The sequence below is a fragment of the Panthera uncia genome, assembly GCF_023721935.1.
Source record: "Panthera uncia isolate 11264 chromosome A3 unlocalized genomic scaffold, Puncia_PCG_1.0 HiC_scaffold_11, whole genome shotgun sequence".
NCBI classification, from domain to species: Eukaryota; Metazoa; Chordata; class Mammalia; order Carnivora; family Felidae; genus Panthera; species Panthera uncia.
Window position 1 is genome coordinate 10,771,613 of NW_026057578.1, and position 17,208 is coordinate 10,788,820.

At 41.0% G+C, this 17,208-nt stretch overlaps 1 protein-coding gene across 4 annotated transcripts in view; it reads left to right on the forward strand.

The window, feature by feature from the left end:
• ADNP (activity dependent neuroprotector homeobox) overlaps positions 1 to 17,208 on the forward strand; it is a 29,756-nt gene continuing 12,548 nt past the window's right edge. Inside the window, exons 1-2 of one of the 4 annotated variants that reach the window (XM_049649864.1) lie at positions 1 to 31; positions 2,067 to 3,675. The gene's annotated coding sequence lies outside the window, so the exon portion shown is untranslated. Of the gene's footprint in view, positions 32 to 60; positions 3,676 to 17,208 lie in introns of those variants that run through there. The other 3 variants (XM_049649866.1, XM_049649867.1, XM_049649863.1) reach the window with 3 other exon arrangements.

A 17,208-nucleotide genomic window follows, 5' to 3' on the forward strand; every position in this document is an offset into this window, starting at 1 on the left:
GGCCCCGCGCGCGCCTCGAGGCCGAGTCAAGGTAAGCCCCGGCGGCCGCCGCGCGCCGACCCCGCCGCCCGGCCCCGCTCCCGCCGAGCCGGCCCCGCGGGCGCATTGTTGTTTCCCCCGCCAGCCCTCCGGCCGCACACGCTCCTTCGCCTACTCCGGTGCTGACGGAGCGCCCGCCCCGGCGCGGACCGCTACCCGGGCCCCGCTCCGGGGTCCAGGCGCCTCCTCCTGCAGCCCGACCCCCCTTCCCCGCCCCGTGAGCCCGCCGAGGCCAGCAGCCAGCCTGGCCCCCGGAGCTCGTGCCGCTGATGGCATCTCCCTCCACCCCGCCCCCAGCAAGAAGCGAGCAGCTCCCATCCCTGGAACTAATCCCTTCTTCCCGTCCTCCCCCCCCCTCCTCCCAAAACGAGCCCCCCACGCACACCCCCAGTGCTTGGGACGAGCCTTCTGCCAGGTCTGCCCACCCTTAGCTGGGGGGAGGGGGGACAGATTGGGGGGCGGGGAGCATGCATGGCACGGGAGTGGAAAGTCTGTGCCTCTGCCTTGCAACCCTTCCTCCCTAACATGCCAGCTCCCCTCCTATCCTAACCACGGAGTCCACCGCCACCCCCTTTTCTCAGAGTCGCAGCTGCCTGGTCAGCACGACCTCTTCCGAGCATTCTGAGCCCCAACTTTGCAGTAAGACGGTAAAAAATGGAAATTCAGAAAGCTGCGAAAAGATTTTTTTTTTTTAATGCAATGAATGGGGAGGAGTTCTTTGAGCACCCTTTTATTCACCTCTCTTTCCTCTGGGCTGCCTGCCTGCCTGCCTTCCCCTCCCCCTCCCCCCAACCTGGATGCCTGTCTGCTGGAAAAGGCGCGATTGCTTCTCTTCCTCTTCTGCCCAAGATCAGGCACTAAGGTCTGATACCCTTTTTAGTTACACGTGTGTCCACACTGAGTCTTCTTGATGTTCTTGCATTCACCAGTTCCTCTGGACAGTTCTTGCCATAACCCCATTTCTCAGACAAAGGCTTAGGAGGGAAAAAGAACCAAACTGCTTCCTGTGTTTGCCATTTTAATGCTGTCCATCCCCACACGCCCAATTCCTATCCCTGATGTTTCTCGTGCCAGTGTCTTGAACCTTCAGGAGGAAACAAACAAACAAAAAAAATCTCCTGGGTAGCTTGATACAGTTTCTTTATAAATCTGCATTGTTGCTTCTGGTTTATGGCCACGAAGAAAATACCAGCCCCCACCCAAAATGCACCGCAGCCAAGTCGGCTAAAGGCGATGAGTGTTGGAGTCAGTAGGGGGCGCATTCCCTGCACTGGGTAAGGCTGCAGAGGGGGGAAGGGCCCCAGAGCTAGAACAGGATGTGCTTCACAGCGCCTTCTACAGACCATGGGAAAATGGACCCAGCAAGACACGCTCTCGCACTCTTAGTTGGTGAGCTGACAGCAACATGGCGAAGGATTAAGTGAGTCAAGAGCGGTGATTTTATTTCTTTTAAAGAATCCACCCAGCATTTTAGAAGTTCTGTCTTTTGACTTGTTCACAACTGTTGACCCTGACAATCCACATTTGTTCTTGGCACATCCTTGGTACACAGATTTCCTGTTCTCTGGAATTCTTCCACCTTAAGCTTTGAATGTGTCACCATGTCTTTCCAAGGTCAGGTGGTAAAGGGGAAAGTTTAAAACCTGAGAGTAATGGGTTTGGGAGTATTGCTGATAACCTCCTCTCTTCACGGCCCAAATCTTTCCCAGTCTTTGAGAGTTAAAAACCATTCTCGAGGGATGTTAGATTTCAGTGGGGTAGTAATTTTCATGAGCATGTAGATGGGTGTCATGATTTGCAAAGCCTTGTTGGTAAACATCGAGCCCATGTTGAGTTCTTCGTTGTCAGACTCAACAGAGTTGATTGTCAAATTTTGTTGCCTTCCAACTTTGGACTTGTAATTGCCGTTCATTATCCTCAGTAGCCAACCACCTTTGCAAAAGTGTTGACACCGGTCTTCTGTGAGCACCCACCTTCTTAGGGTGTGTTGATTTCTATAGATTTTACTCCTCTTGTTATTTCCATAGGTGTGAGATGCACAATGCGAAACCTAGGCCCCAGCTTTTGCACCATGATGCACAGGGTTGTACTTTTTGTACTGAACTGATAGGTGGCCTAGTGGTTATGCCCTGTACTACCATTTTGAGGATCTGGACTCCGTTCCTGCCTTGCTCTTTGGACCACATTGTCAATTCACACCGGTGGGTATATTCATTTTGGAGGGTGGGAACTGCAGCAACAGGGAGGCCAGAGACTTCTTCCTCCTTGGTCACCACCAAAGCCAACACTTCCAAAATATCAGCCTAGCCACATTCCTCAAGGAACCGGTTAGAGCTGGTTGCAGTCGTGGGTTCTGAACAGAGAAATGACTTAATGGCTTGTTTAAGACAAAAATTTTTTAAGTTGCTAATATTGTTTGAATGGTTTGCATTCTGCACTCTTGTGTATAAAGTTAAGTTCTCAATTACTGTTATCTTGATGACCAGTCTCAAGAGTTGCTAAGCTTCTATAAACCTTGGAGATTCTCTGATCAGAACAGACTTTTTCCATGAACATGAACTCGCTACCAATGACTGACAGTGGTAGTTGATACTCAGAGGGTACTTTAAGACTTTGTTGCAAGTTTTATATAGATACACCAAGATAAATTTGTGGGGATATGAATGGATGTATTCTTTGATAGACACAGTTATTCAGTTGGTGCTTAAGGGAGAATTTTCCTTGAGCATTTGCTGCCAAGTAACATTTTGGTGAGTGAAAAGGAGGCAGTTTGGTTCAGATAGTCCATTTGGAGACAATTAAATACTGTTTTTGCAATTTTTTAGTGACTTCAAGAATCAGATACTAAATCTAAGTGGTATTATTTATAATTTTAAAAACTGCTCAGTATTTATTAAACAAGTATAATTTTGACCTGTACTTGGTCTTTGGTATATACTTGTATGAGTTTTTAAATGAGTAATTTGAAAACAACTTACTTGAGTGCATGTTTGAGGTGAAGTTTGTGAAGGTGCTTTTGTTTGCTTTGGCAAATTATACATACGATACAGTGTTAACTGATGTCCTTAGTGGTAATAGCCATTTTTCCCCTACAGGAAAACTTGCTGTGATCTCTTAGAAAGCATGTATTTTGCAGTTTCAAGGTTTCCTGGTTTTACTAGTCAAAATAAATAAATAAAAGGTGAAACAATTGGGCTTGAAGGCTGGAATTTAGGTAAACCTATGAGGGCTTGTTAAAAGTACAGAAAAGAAAAAAAAAAAAAAAGCCTTAATAAACCAGAGGGTGGGGATGGGTATTCTGTTTAATTGAACTTTTAATAGAAATTCCTAATTTATCTTGGACCTTGTTGGAAATTTACTGAAATTACCTTATTAGAGGCTGCTATACATTGAACCAACCAAATCTTTGATTCTGGTTCTTAAAGTCTCTGTATAGAAAACTTAGGAGATTGGGCTTTGAATCTCTAAAGATTTCTGGCCCTGGCTATCCTGGAAGTCATTGGTTGTAAACATACCCACTGTGAATTTGTTTTGCTTAAATTTCTCTTTTTTTTCCTTAAACCAGAGTGCAGGAAAAGTTCTAATACTATTTATATTAAAATAAAACGTCACCATGTTGAACAGATTAAGTGTCAAGTAAGTTCACAATTATTGTTTTTGTTTTTTGATGACCCAGTCTGAAGAGTTGCTAAGCTTTTAAAAACCAGAAAGAGTCTCTGATTAGAATAGGCCTTTCCGTGAACATGTAGTTGCTACCAAATAACCAGCTAATAGGCTTTTATCAAGTAAAAATGGCTTTTGGTTTTTGTTATAATGTAAATGCACATACTTATTTGATTATGAAAAGGAGAATTAAATAAGGTCGCTTTACTAGTAACTATCCACAAAATTTGAAAAATATCTACTGAATATAGTTGTCAGTATTTTAAAATGTAGATATTTAGCAGTCTGTTGATTCACATATTTAAGATGTACACACGCCGGCTACATGTTTAATTGTGGGAATTACTTTAACGAGGATGATATGGCTGATCTGTTAAAAAGGAGCAGGTAGGAATCGATACTTGGGTAGAGAGAGATTGAAAAAAAAAACCTCAGAATTTCAGTAGTATTTTTGTCTTTTGGGAACTATATATAAGTAACAAAAATTGCATAAGTTGTAATAGACTTTGGCAGGTTGAGTCCATTAATGGGCGTGTGTATATATACACACTTCAAATACAACCCGCTTTTTTAGAGTTGAAAATGACTGGCCTGTTATTAAATACAAAGTCCATGCATTAGAGATGCGGTTGGGAAACAGTATGTTAACTATGGAAAAAATGAATTAGACGTTGTAGTTTTTTTTTTTAATAACCTGTTAAAATCTTAGATGAACTTTTAAGAAATGTGAAAAGTACAAAAAAATGAAAAATTTTATTTTACGATAAGATTAGAAGCTAATTTGTAGTTTTTACCAAGATGCTCAAAACTGTTGTGTGATAATCCACGTGTTCATCCTGGACTTTTAAAAGACTTTCACTTTAAAGTCTGTTATGTCTTCCAGAAGATAAAATACTTTTCATGGGGAGTTTAACTTTCATTTATTTGCCTAAGAGACATGAACATTAAGTAAAACTTTGCTCCCCTAAGTAAATAATTTAGTTAGATTCACAGAGCCTGACATGTTCTTAGCCTCACAAACTTAGGAAGTTTTTCTTCCCCTAGTTTTCTAAGAGCCTGTGACATTAAGTCTGGGACAAATGGCCATATTTTGCTGCTGTGCATCACTGTCAGTTATACATTTTATGTTAGTTTGGAAACTTGGCATTTAAAATTGGTGAGAAACCACCCCACGCTAACTGAATTGATAATTTTGAACGTAGAAGCCATTTCTTATTTACTCATTGGCACTTTTCTGCCTTAATCATTGAGCTACTTTATGAAAGAGGCCATCTGTGTTTGGCCCAGCATGAGTGGCCACAATTCCATTGTGACTTTATGCTTTTTATAGCCTGATCCTGTTAATTACAAAGTGAGGGAAAGGCTGATTGTGCTCCCTCAGTCTCTCAGGGTCTTAGTACTCCTTAGACCTATGTTTTGGTTGTGACCTACCTTTGCTCTCTGGCAGTTTAGGAGTCTGCTTAAATGAGAATCCATATTCTGCTTCACTGGAAGAAGGCTCTCCTCACGTATTATCAAGCTTCTCAAACTGGGGTACAGAGATGTGTACTTGATTACATTGTGATATATGTGTCTATCTTAGGAAGTCACAGATAAAATGTGAGCCAGCTACATAAAGGAACCATTTTGATTGAGGGCGCACATTTTCTAATGAGTGTAAAATGCAAAGTTCCTTTCATTCTTTCCATCTGGGTTCTGTCCTCTCCGTGTCTGCAGCAGCTAGCCTCTGCCTGTAGTTCTTTGAAGTGCACTCACAAGCTGCCTTGCTTTTGTTGATCCCTGGTTTAGTTCTAACACAGCAGCTAGAGAAATACTGAAATCTCCAGAATGTCAGCAGTGTTCCAAAAATGAAGGTTCAGAGATTAAGGAGAGCATGAGAACTTTTGGTAGAGTTTACTAAGGGAAGACTGCCCTGAACATATACTGCAGTTTAAGACTTAAGGTTAAGGTTTAACTCAAAAGCATGCACATGATCTACTGTAGGAGACTTGTGCATTGTTTGACCATCCCTTAGAATTAAAAATAAATCCCTACACATCCTAACTCCCTCTCCAGTAAGGGTATAGAGTTATAATTGAGTCACTCAGCTGTGGCTTGTTGCTGTTTATGTGTCACTTTTCACATGACTTGGTTGATGATTTTAGTAAGGGTGAGCTGTGAGTGGAAAGGCCTCTTTGCTGGCCTTTATGGTATTATAATATTAACGGTATGCCTGTTTTATTTGCCAGGCACTTTATGAAACCATTCTCAACCCTCTCAGGATTGTCCTTGTTTCACAAGTGGGCAAATCAAGGCACTGCGACATGCACTGATGAAGTGAGCTACAGAATGTGTCTGTGCCAGGCCTGTGCCTGGAACATAGGCTTTTATAGGCTCCCATGTGCTGTTTGGCTGATGAGGGCACACACGAATGCTTCATGGTGATGTTTTGTGCTTCTGTATCAGAGAGTACCCAAGGATCCTAAGTGGGCTTCACAAAGAGGCTGGCAAGAGAGCACCGGTGAAAATTGTGCTGGGGGGTGGTTAGTTGAAGTAGTGTGTGTCTAGTTTGGAGTTGCCTGTCCAAGGATCTAAAAAGAAAGTTTGTTTGTGGTCCTGTTGCTTTTTCCAGTGTTTTGGTTTAGGGCAGTCTTATTCCTTCTCTCCTCTGAGCAGTTATTTTTGCTTAGACAGATAATTGCTGGCTTTTGCCCTTCTGCCTTTCCTTTTTCTGAACCCTCTGTGCTCCGTTGAAGAGTTTCGTGTGGAAACCTGTGCTTCCCTTGAAAATCTGCATCTTTTTCTGGTGGGAACTGGCAACAATTGAAAACCTGTATGAGTGGTTTCTTTTGAAATGTGATACATCTGAAAAAACTTCTGTCTGGTGGAAGTACAGAAAAACTCATTAAAATTTTAAGTTGGGGTTGTAAACGTAAGTCAGTAGTTGGAGTTCTTGCTCTCGTGAAAGGGAGACTGGAAGTGTCTTACACAGTGGGCTCAAAGTCCTGGTTCTGAATCAGTTAGGCTTAAAAACAACACCAAGAAAAAACTTCTCTGCAGAAGGTGTGAGGGTTGAGCCAGCAAGTGGCAAAGCCTGCTGCAAGAATAATGCTTCTGCTACAAAGAAAGCTTTGCCTAAACTTTGACTCTTTGGAGGTAGCTTAGAAAAACTTGAGGTGATTCAAGTAAATTATTCTTTTATTCATGGATGAGGAGAAAACTAACCTTTCCCTTACTCTGGGAAAATTATTTGAGTAGTTTTGATAGAGCATGGAAATGTTACCATTAAGGGATTAAAAATAACCTGTTTTTCGTCTTAGGCGATTTAGATGCGAAGACAAGGACATGTCACTGGAATGATTAAAAGTAGATGTACCTAGATGTCTTCTTAGGCCCACTTGTGAATCGATTTCCCTTGTTCACATATCTCTTAAGCCAGGTTGTCCACCTAAATTGACAGCAGCAGCACTAAGCTATGGGGTTCTTACGTAGGCACCAAAGCGTTGGAGTCGTGCCCCAACGCTGTGTCCCTGCCTTGCCGGAATGCCTGTTTAAAACGGAGTAAATTGGGAAATCCTCCCCGTCTCATACCTTCTGAAGTTAGATTAGGGTGTTAGAGATGGTCTCCATCCTTTTGGGGTGGGCGGTAAGCTGTGAGGCATCTTTCTCCCTGTCACGTAAAATTGCGTCTACTCCAGTATGTAATATCAATAAAGGGTTAGGGACCACACCTCCAGTTGCTCAGCTGTCATCTTGTCCCTCTGGCTTCATCTCCCCTTCCATCCATGTATATATCTTAACAGTTTCAGCACACTCTCAGAAGTGCACCCTGAAAGCCATTGGTTCCATTGGTGTTCTGTAGATTCTGGCGGTCACAGCTAGGAATCTCATCTGAAATCCAAATACTCCCAAGTAATAGGGAGTTTCCAGTTACAGGCACTAGTCTTGTAGTCTGAAAGTCTTCTTAAAAGAGAAGTGACCCACATGCTTTTTAAAATAATAAATATGCAAAATCTAGATCACACCTTTAAGTTTCTATGTGACTGTAAGTCACCTAGGCTTATTGTGGGTACCTGCAGATACGCTATTGCATAAACGTTTTAAGTGCCGCAGAGTTTGTGAAGTTAAGAATATGCTAACTCTTTAACATGAAAAGCTCCCATAAACATTTTCTGTGAAAGCACTGTTATGTGTGTGAATGCGCGTTATAACGTGTATAGGAACAGGTATATGGCAACCACGTCTGAATCTCAGGAATAATAGTCCATATTTTTAAAAAAGATTATATATACTGTGGTGTGAGCTCATAATTTTCAAAGTGATTATTCCAGTATCTGATCTGGTTTAAGATAATAATGATAACTGCTATAAATATTAACTGGTGTCATCTCATTTAATCCTTCTGGCACTTGAACAATGGGGATAGTGTCCTTCTGGTTATACCATAAGGAAACAGACCTCCAGAGGTTGAGTAACATTTTTAAGTTCACAAAGCTAGTAAGTGGCAAGAGTAAGGATATTTGAACACAGATCTGTCCAGCTCTGGAGCTGGAGCTGTATTCTTAATCACTACATTGTACCATCTTTCTTTTGAGCAGAGGAAAACTTTGTTGTGTCCCTATTTGTTACAGAAGTTTGAAGCTGTGAGGTAACAATTTTACATGTGGCTGATAGGTCAGCTAAATTTTTGTTCATAAAAACAATATAGTCTTACTGGAAAACAGATTTTAATGTAGGCTATAGGGTTCAGCCTTGAACTTCACCTTTTGCTATCACTTCAATATCGTATTACCTTACCTTACCTTACCTTGTACCTAAGGCTCTGGTGATTTTGCAGACCTTTCAGATCGCATAGGTCTGAAACGGGTGTAAGCTCTCTCAGGCAATTCTGACAGTTGCTTAGGCCTGGTATGCCACTCTTTATAGACTTCCTTTAGGCCTTTTTTAAATGGGACCTGCCGACCATGGCCAGATGCATTCTCTTAAAGTGCCATTAGAACTGTATCACTTCTAGGGGCGCCTGGGTGGCGCAGTCGGTTAAGTGTCCGACTTCAGCCAGGTCACAATCTCGCGGTCTGTGAGTTCGAGCCCCGCGTCGGGCTCTGGGCTGATGGCTCGGAGCCTGGAGCCTGTTTCAGATTCTGTGTCTCCCTCTCTCTCTGCCCGTCCCCCGTTCATGCTCTGTCTGTCTCTCTCTGTCCCAAAAATAAAAATAAAAAACGTTGGGAAAAAAAAAAAAAAAAAAAGAACTGTATCACTTCTCTACTTTAGTATCTGCAGCGTCTCGGTGCCTGCCAGACATAGCAGCAGACTCTAGCTTCACACTCGAGGCTTCTTTCCTGTCCCCGACCTACCCTTCCAACCTTGTCATTCATTATTACTCAGAAGCTTGACATATCAGCCATTCTGGACTCTGTGCAGTACTTCCTAAAACTCCTTTCCCACCTCTGGAACTGTGTGCCAGCAAGGGTTTGTTTGTTTGTTTGTTTTTGTTTGTTTGTTGTTTTTTTTTTTTTGCAGTGAATGCAGATTCTCAACTAACCTAGTGGCCCCAGCTTAGCCTCTATTCCCACCTTCTCCTGAGCTCCCCTGCTGCGAATGAATTCTCCCTTTTATGAAACCTCAGTGCATTTAGTTTGTCACACATCTGACACTTTGCTTCTTTTCCTGTGTGTATTTATGGGGTGTCATCTCTGTAAGTCCTTTCTAGGCAGGGACTGTTCATTCCGTCGACGTGTGTTGAGTGCCTGCTATGTGCCAGCCACCATTGTAGATTGCTAGAGATCTAGCAGAGGGGAAGAAACCGAGCAAGATCTTTTCAATAGACTTTCTTTGCTTTGGATACTGAGATGGCACCCTTGTCTTCTTGCATATTTTAAGGGTTCTTAAGTCCATCAGTTGAGATCAGGAAGATCAGTCTCTGCTAAAAAATGATTCATAGTGATTGTAATTTACAGCCATGACTACCTCTTTACCACACTGTATCAATTATAATTTCAGGTCATAGTTTTACTAACTCTGGATTCGCCTGTGATGAGTATTTAAAATAAAACATTTGAGTCACAGTGTAATTGTAGTTTTGAAGATAATGTGAATGGGGCTGTTTCTTTCCCACTAGATTCGTGGTTTGATATTAGTGAGCCACACCACATGAAGAAAACAAAACTTAGTAAACTTAAATTTTCATCACTGTGTCACCTTTGAAAAGCCTTCCTAATTTATTTTTGTTAGGACCTCTCCCCTTTTGCAGTTCTACCTTTATAACCATTTGAAAGAAATGTAAAGTCATTTAAAAATTTAACACGTGGAAAATCTTTGAAAATCTTTTCTGTACTGCTACATGTTTTAAGTTTATTTATTTTGAGAACGAGTGCACGAGCACAAGCAGGGGAGGGGCAGAGAGACAGAGAGAGAATCCCAGGCAGGCCTGCACTGTCTGTGGATAGCCAGATGTGGGCCTCAACCTCACTAACCCATGAGATCATGACCTGAGCCAAAATCAAGAGTCGGATGTTTAACCAGCTGAGCCACCCAGGCACCCCTTCACTGAGATTTGTTTTGAGTACTCAACAGTTGGGGACCATTAGTATGTTACCATAGAGTCATTCATTTAATACTGTCCAAAAGGTCCAGAATTTTACAAAGGCCTTCAACGTTCCTGTACATCCAGGACCTGCTCTAGAAGATCTGTTCTGTGCAAAGAAATCTTAACAGATGCTTAATATTCACAGTTTTGGCAGAGACTCATCAATGATAAATGCCTCTGATTTCGAACCAGACTGTCCATGCTGATAAAATTATTACCAAACCTTATTTGGTTCCATATTCAGCATTGTTGCCTCAGATTTTCCAGTAGTGACATTTAGTATCTCCTATGAGTAGAATCACAGTATTTGTCCTTTTGTAACCAGCTTATTTCAGTTAGCCTAATGTCTTCAAGGTTCGTCTGTGTTTCCAATAGCCACATTTTAACTTTTAATTTCATTTAATGTTAACATTTAATTTAAAAATGAAATTAATTGTAATGTGTTTTTAACCTGGTAAATCCAAAGTATGGTCATTTCAACATGTCAATATTTTTGAAAAGGTACTTACAAGATATTTTTCATTTTTTAATTCTAAGTCTTGGAAATCCCAAGTATATTTTACATGTGAAAGCATATCTTAAATGGGCAAAGACTTGAATAAACCTTTCTGCAAAGAAGACATACAAGTGGCCAGTAAGCACATGAAGATGCTCAGTACCCTTCACGGTCATTAAGGAAATGCACATCACATCTACGATGAAATACTACCTCATACGCATTAAGAGGGCTGTGATAAAAAATTAACAGATGTTGGTGAAGATGGGGAGAAATTGGAAGCATTGTGCACTGTTGATGGGAATGGAAGTGGTAGAACCGCTGTGGAGACAGAATTACTGTGTAAAAAGATACTTGTACACCCATGTTCACAGCAGTATTCATAGTAGCTAAAAGGTGGAAGCAACGCAGGTGTCCCATCAACTGCAAAATGTGGCACGTACATAGCATGGAATATCATTCAGCCTTTAAAAGGAAGGACATTTGGGGGCACCTGGGTGGCTTAGTCGGTTGAGCGTCTGACTTCAGCTCAGGTCATGATCTCGCGGTGAGTTCGAGCCCCGCGTCGGGCTCTGTGCTGACAGCTCAGAGCCCGGAGCCTGCTTCGGATTCTGTCTCCCTGTCTCTCTGCTCCTCCCTCACTTGGGCTTGGTCTCTCTCTGTCTCTCAAAATGAATAAACGTTAAAAAAACAAAAAACAAAAAAAACACTTTTTTTTTGAAGAAGGAAATTCGGACACAGGTTAACACGTACAAACCTGGAAGACATTGTGCAAAAGGAAAAGCCAGTCACAAAAAGACTTTGTGATTCCACTTACGTGAAATACTTAGCAGTCAAAATCATGGAGACAGTAGAATTGTGGTCGCCTGGTGCAGAGGGGAGTGAAATGGGGAGTTAATTGCCTAATGTATAGAGTTTCACTTTTGCATCACGAAAAGAGTTCCGGAGATGGGTGGTGGTGATGGTCAAATGGTATTATGACTGCTTAGTACCACTGAACTGTATACTTAAAAATGGTTAAGATGGTAAATTTTGTTACGTGTATTTTTACACAATATAAATTGATTTAAAAGCATCTCTCCAGTGCCTGGCTGGCTCAGTTGGTGGAGCATGCAACTCTAGATCTCAGGTTGTAAGTTGGAGCCCCATGTTGGGTGGAGACATTAGTTAAGGTATAAAAAAAATTGTTTTTAAATAAATAGAAGCATACCTCCGTTCATTTCAGGCTAACCACATTTTATGTGAAGAAGAGCCATTTGTGCTAGCATTTACCTTGTTGGAAGGAAAGCACAGTTCTTAGAATAAAAATTTAAAAACTCTCAGCCAGCATTGCTTTTCTTGCTGCATGACTAAATGCTTGAGATGCATAGATGCATTTCCTTTTAAAAGAAAAATTGCGGGGCGCCTGGGTGGCTCAGTCGGTTAAGCGTCTGACTTCGGCTCAGGTCATGATCTCACGGTCCGTGAGTTCAAGCCCTGCGTTGGGCTCTGTGCTCACAGCTCAGAGCCTGGAGCCTGTTTCAGATTCTGTGCCTCCCTCTCTCTCTGCCCCTCCCCTGTTCATGCTCTCTCTCTGTCTCAAAAATAAGTAAACGTTAAAAAAAAAAAAAAGAAAGAAAAATTGCGTGTGTGTAAAAATCCAGAAGGATAAATATACCCAATGTTACCCTTGCCTTTGGGTATGATTATTTGTGTTCCGTGCCTTTTCTACATTTTGTTACATTAGCTCCAGTTGCCTTTTTCTTTTGTCACAGTTTTACTGAGATGTAACTCCTACACCATGCAATTCAGCCCCATGAAATCTATGATTTTTTTTTGTATATTCAAAGAGTTGTGCAGCCATCACCCCACAAAAGAACCGGGTCCCCATTAGCAGTCACCTTCAACCTTCCCCCCAACTCCTCTAGCCTTTGGCAGCTTTACTCTTTATGTCTCTGTAGATTTGCCTATTCTGCACCTTTTGTGTAAATGGAATCATATAACAAGTGGCCTCTGGCAGCTGATGTCTTTCACTTCTTTTACATTATATTTCATACGACGTTTTCAGGTTTCATCTGTGTTGGAGCATAGATCAGTACTTTTTTATGGCCGAGTCATTTCATTGTATGAATATACCACATTTGATTTATCCATTTAACAGTTAATGGAGATTTGGGTTGTTTCTCCTTGGGTGCTAATAATTACTGTGAGAACATTTCGGGTATAGGTTTTCATGTGGATGTATGTTTTTATTTCCCGGTTGCTTTTGTAACAAAAATGAATGGAACTTTATTTGCCAAAAACAGCCTAAGAGGTAGTTGAAAGCAGACCAGCCTCCTGCCTAACCCTGTTCTCCAGAAAAAGAAAAAGGATCACCAAAGCCTCTTCTTTCCCAAGCAGTTTTTGGAGTAGCATGGTTCGAGTATTGATAATTGGAAGGTGGTAAAAGAGAGACATAGGATACGTCTGTTTTTGAAAAGCTGTCGTTTTACTTAGGGATACAAAGGTTGTGGTTTTCGTTTTGAAGGTATTATTACGATTTAAATGTCCTTCCAGTGTGACTGTTTAGTGAGTTGGCATTCATGGTGATGGTAAGAGCACTTTAGAGCAAGTGGTCTCAGAACTCAGTTCTTGTTTCAGTTCTCTGGATCTCACGGGGCCATCTGACCTGATATATGTGCGAATTCTTAATCCCAGTTTCACCTCTTGAGCTAGTTTAGTTGAGCTTGTATAAGGTCATTTCAGTCTTGAGTTTTGAAGTTTTGGCGCGTGGAGATGTATCTATTTGACATGCTCTTGTTTATTACCAATGTCAGACATCAGACCTTGGTCCAAATGGGTAATGGGAGGAGGGCTGCATCCTAGATCTGAAGATGACCTTGAGACCCAGCTCTGCTCTGTCACGGACAAACTGATCACCCTTGGGTCAGGTGCTTCACCTCAGTTGCTAATCTGTAAAATGAGAAGAGTTTAGATTAGGCAACCCTGAGGCTCTTTCAGTGATTCAGTGTTCCACTTTAGAATCTGAATACTCTTGCCCCTTCACTTGAAAAGATACTTAAAGACTTGATAATTACTTCCCTTCAAACCAGACGTGGACTCAGTACAGATTTTTTTTTTCTCACCAACTGAACCACCTAATACTGAAACACGCAGCACATATTTAAAAAAAAAAAAAAATCTTGGTTAATCGTCACATGTGAGGTGGCTGCCACCAACACAAATAACACCTTTCAGGAGCATTAATTTAAAAATAATATCCAGGGCATGCCCAGTGAGTGGAACATGCGACTCTTGATCTCAGGGTCATGAATTTGAGCCCCGTGTTGGGCAGAGAGATTACTTTTTTAAAAAATAATAAAATTTGAAAAAAAACCCCAGTAACATCCAGAACTAGAGAAGTGTTGTCCCATTTGACCTTCTGATTTAGCATATCTGGAATAAGTTTATTCAGGGCACCAAAGACATTGACAGACTGGAGCCTGTCCACTGGAGATTGGCTTCTGTGATAGCAGAAGCAATGGTGAAAAGAACTGAGTGTGGGTAACTTGGAGAAGGGGGAATATTTGGGAGGAGAAAGGGTCTGAAAAACGTGGAAGGCTGCCCTGTGGCTAGAGGATTAAAGATTTCTGTACCCGGACTGAGAGCTCTAGGCTTGTGGACAGAGCTTTCCGGTGTGGGACAAGCTTCCTGGCAGGGTCTGTGCTGTGCTCACTCAAGGTGATCAGGCAGAGAGATGATCTTAGAGCAGGGCTGCTTGTGGGAGGGATTCACCCATGGTTCGTCAACAGTGGCCAAAAGTGTTCCTATGACCAAATGTTGTACAGGATGCTATATTTGCATAAATATACTCATCTTGCCATCTACTTACCAAAAAAATAGTATGAAAGCTTAAGGAATTTAATCATTGATTTGGTTAAGACTTGAAGAACGTCAAAATGTCTTTTTCTGGAGGCAGTTTTGTATTTGACAAGATTAACTCCATTGGGATTTATTATTATCAGAGAATAGTAAAAGTCAATGCAGTTAGTGGATAAGAATAAAACAGAAATTGGTTACATTTCCTGCCTGCTTCTTTATTAACAGGGTTCTAACATGATTATCCTAAGCAAAATAATTCATTATTCAGATTTAGTTTTTGGTACAAGTGTGTCTTCATTTGCAAAGTAATTTCTCTTTCTCATCCTCCTGGGCTTTCCTAATAAACCCCTGTTGTGGCCTCAACACTACTTCACAATTTCTGTTAATTAAGGAGAAGGGAGCCTAAACTTTGTTTTCTTACCTCTCATGCTGCACAGTTTTATCTGCTAATCCAGAAGAGCATTCTGCTCCTGGATTATCAGTTACATTCTCTGGTATTTGGGATTGAGAAAGAGAGATGATAATTAGAGCTGCCTTTCTATGAAGAGCCTCTGGCATCTGCAAGGTCTTTTGCCCAAGTTTATAGGAAATTGAAAGATTAGCTGCTTCTGTTCAGGACTGTGGCTTTAAAAAAAAAAAGATTGAGCAGGGTGATTGCTTCCAGACTGAATGTTAGGCTCTGGGCTCTCAACACTGTCACTCATTGGAAGGTTGTTCTAGAAAGGCTTTTACAGGGTTTATTTTTCAAAATACAAACATACAAACTTTTTTACGACTGGTTTAGTTTAAATGTAGGACTTAGTGACACCCTTAAAAGCAAATAAGATGTGTCTGTTCACTGCTTCTGATCCCAGAATTATCAGGAAAGATAAGCACTTAACTGATTATAAAAGAAACTGTGTTTTACAATAACCACAGTTATGCTCTGTGATATCGACTGGTATTAAATATGTTGCTGAGGAGGTGGTAAGAGGAAGAGTGAGCGCACAAATATGGAAATGTTTTCTTTCTGCCTAGTCTTTATTTTAATGGGTCCTAAATGTTTCCACAGAGATGTCACAAGAGCTGTTTTAAAAAAAAAGTACATCATAGGTAGCATGAAGATTTCATGAAAATCTTAAAACGTCTGTGCTTCCTAAAAAATAAAATTTAGTTAGCGATTTAAACTTAAAATATATCTGACCCTTAAACCCCAGTGTGGGTTATAAGATCTTTATATAAATAGTTGAATCCTTAGAACATTGGAATACTTTGTTTTCTTAATATCAAGGGTCTGAATTTCTTCTTACATGTTAATTTGGACTGAGGATGTTTTCAAAAATGTAATTGTTTATATTGTAGTAGTTTGAATGTCTTCCTAATTCTTTATTAATTTAGAAAATAACAACTGCCATTTTTCTTCACTAGTAATGGCATAATTTCCGGCCTTTGATCCCACCCCCAGCCCCCAGTAAAAGATTTTCCCAGATGTGTATTTTTCTTTACAGCTTGATGTAGAAAGGTTTAAAAGACAACATCAAAGTATAAACTGTACTTTAATCCTTAGGCTTATTGTGGGCTTCTGATAACCATACTCTGATCAGACTGTAATTTTAGGTAGCGGAGATTTTCAGTAAACTACTGGAATTCTGCTGTAGCCATCAAACTTCTTGCTTTGGGTGATTGCCCACCAGGTCCCGATTCTACATTTCACAACTGCCACCTTGGCATATATATTTGCTTTAGAAACAGTTTAGGCAAGTAACTATTTCAAGGAGATTCTCGGGAACAGACTTTTCCTTTTTTCTCTTCCCATTTCAACCTGAGTCCCTCTACTTTTTTATAATTCAGTTAAGATTTGTTTAGAAACCAGGGTTTCCTCTTCAAAGGGGGTGTCGGGGGTGTTGAAAACCCTGGTTTTAGACTAAGCAGCTTATGTTTAGGTGTTACCAGGAAGAAGTAACCATTCCTGGCTAGCTCTCAGTGCATTGTTAGAAACATTTGCTTAAGATAATTACAAGTTATAATCACTCACATAACTGATGCATTAGTTGTCATTCGGGTATGTGCTTAGATTTTGGTTCCCAGATACGAGAAAGTTGCACTTATACTTGGGGGTGATGGAAACTAGGACATGCTGTCGTATTTACTTCCGTATTTTCTGGCATGTTAAATTAGCACCATATGTTCTTATTAAGAACTTGGGAAACATAAGAATGCACATAAAAATATGAAGAATTGTAATACTGAAAAATCCCATGTTACATCCACACTTGAAGGAAAAGTTTGATGTGGGGCTTTTTTTTTTTTCTTCTGGCTTGTTTATCTGTGCCTGGTCAAAGGTTTAAGGTTGGGTTTTTTGTTTTTGATTTAACTTTCTGTGGGCACAGTTATGTTTTCTGCTTTTCTTGTACCCCTAAAAACAGAGACTAAAGGATGCTATCCTTGATCTGATGGCTTTGTGAGGGACCTTATCATACATAGACCAGCCTCATTGACTCTTGGTACATCAGGTCCTGCCAACCTTGCCTTGAGCCAGATAAACTAGCACCGTCTGTCGGATTCCTGTTCGTCTTCCTAACCCAGGAGAACCTGAGTATGACACCTAGCTTGATTCAAGCCTTTC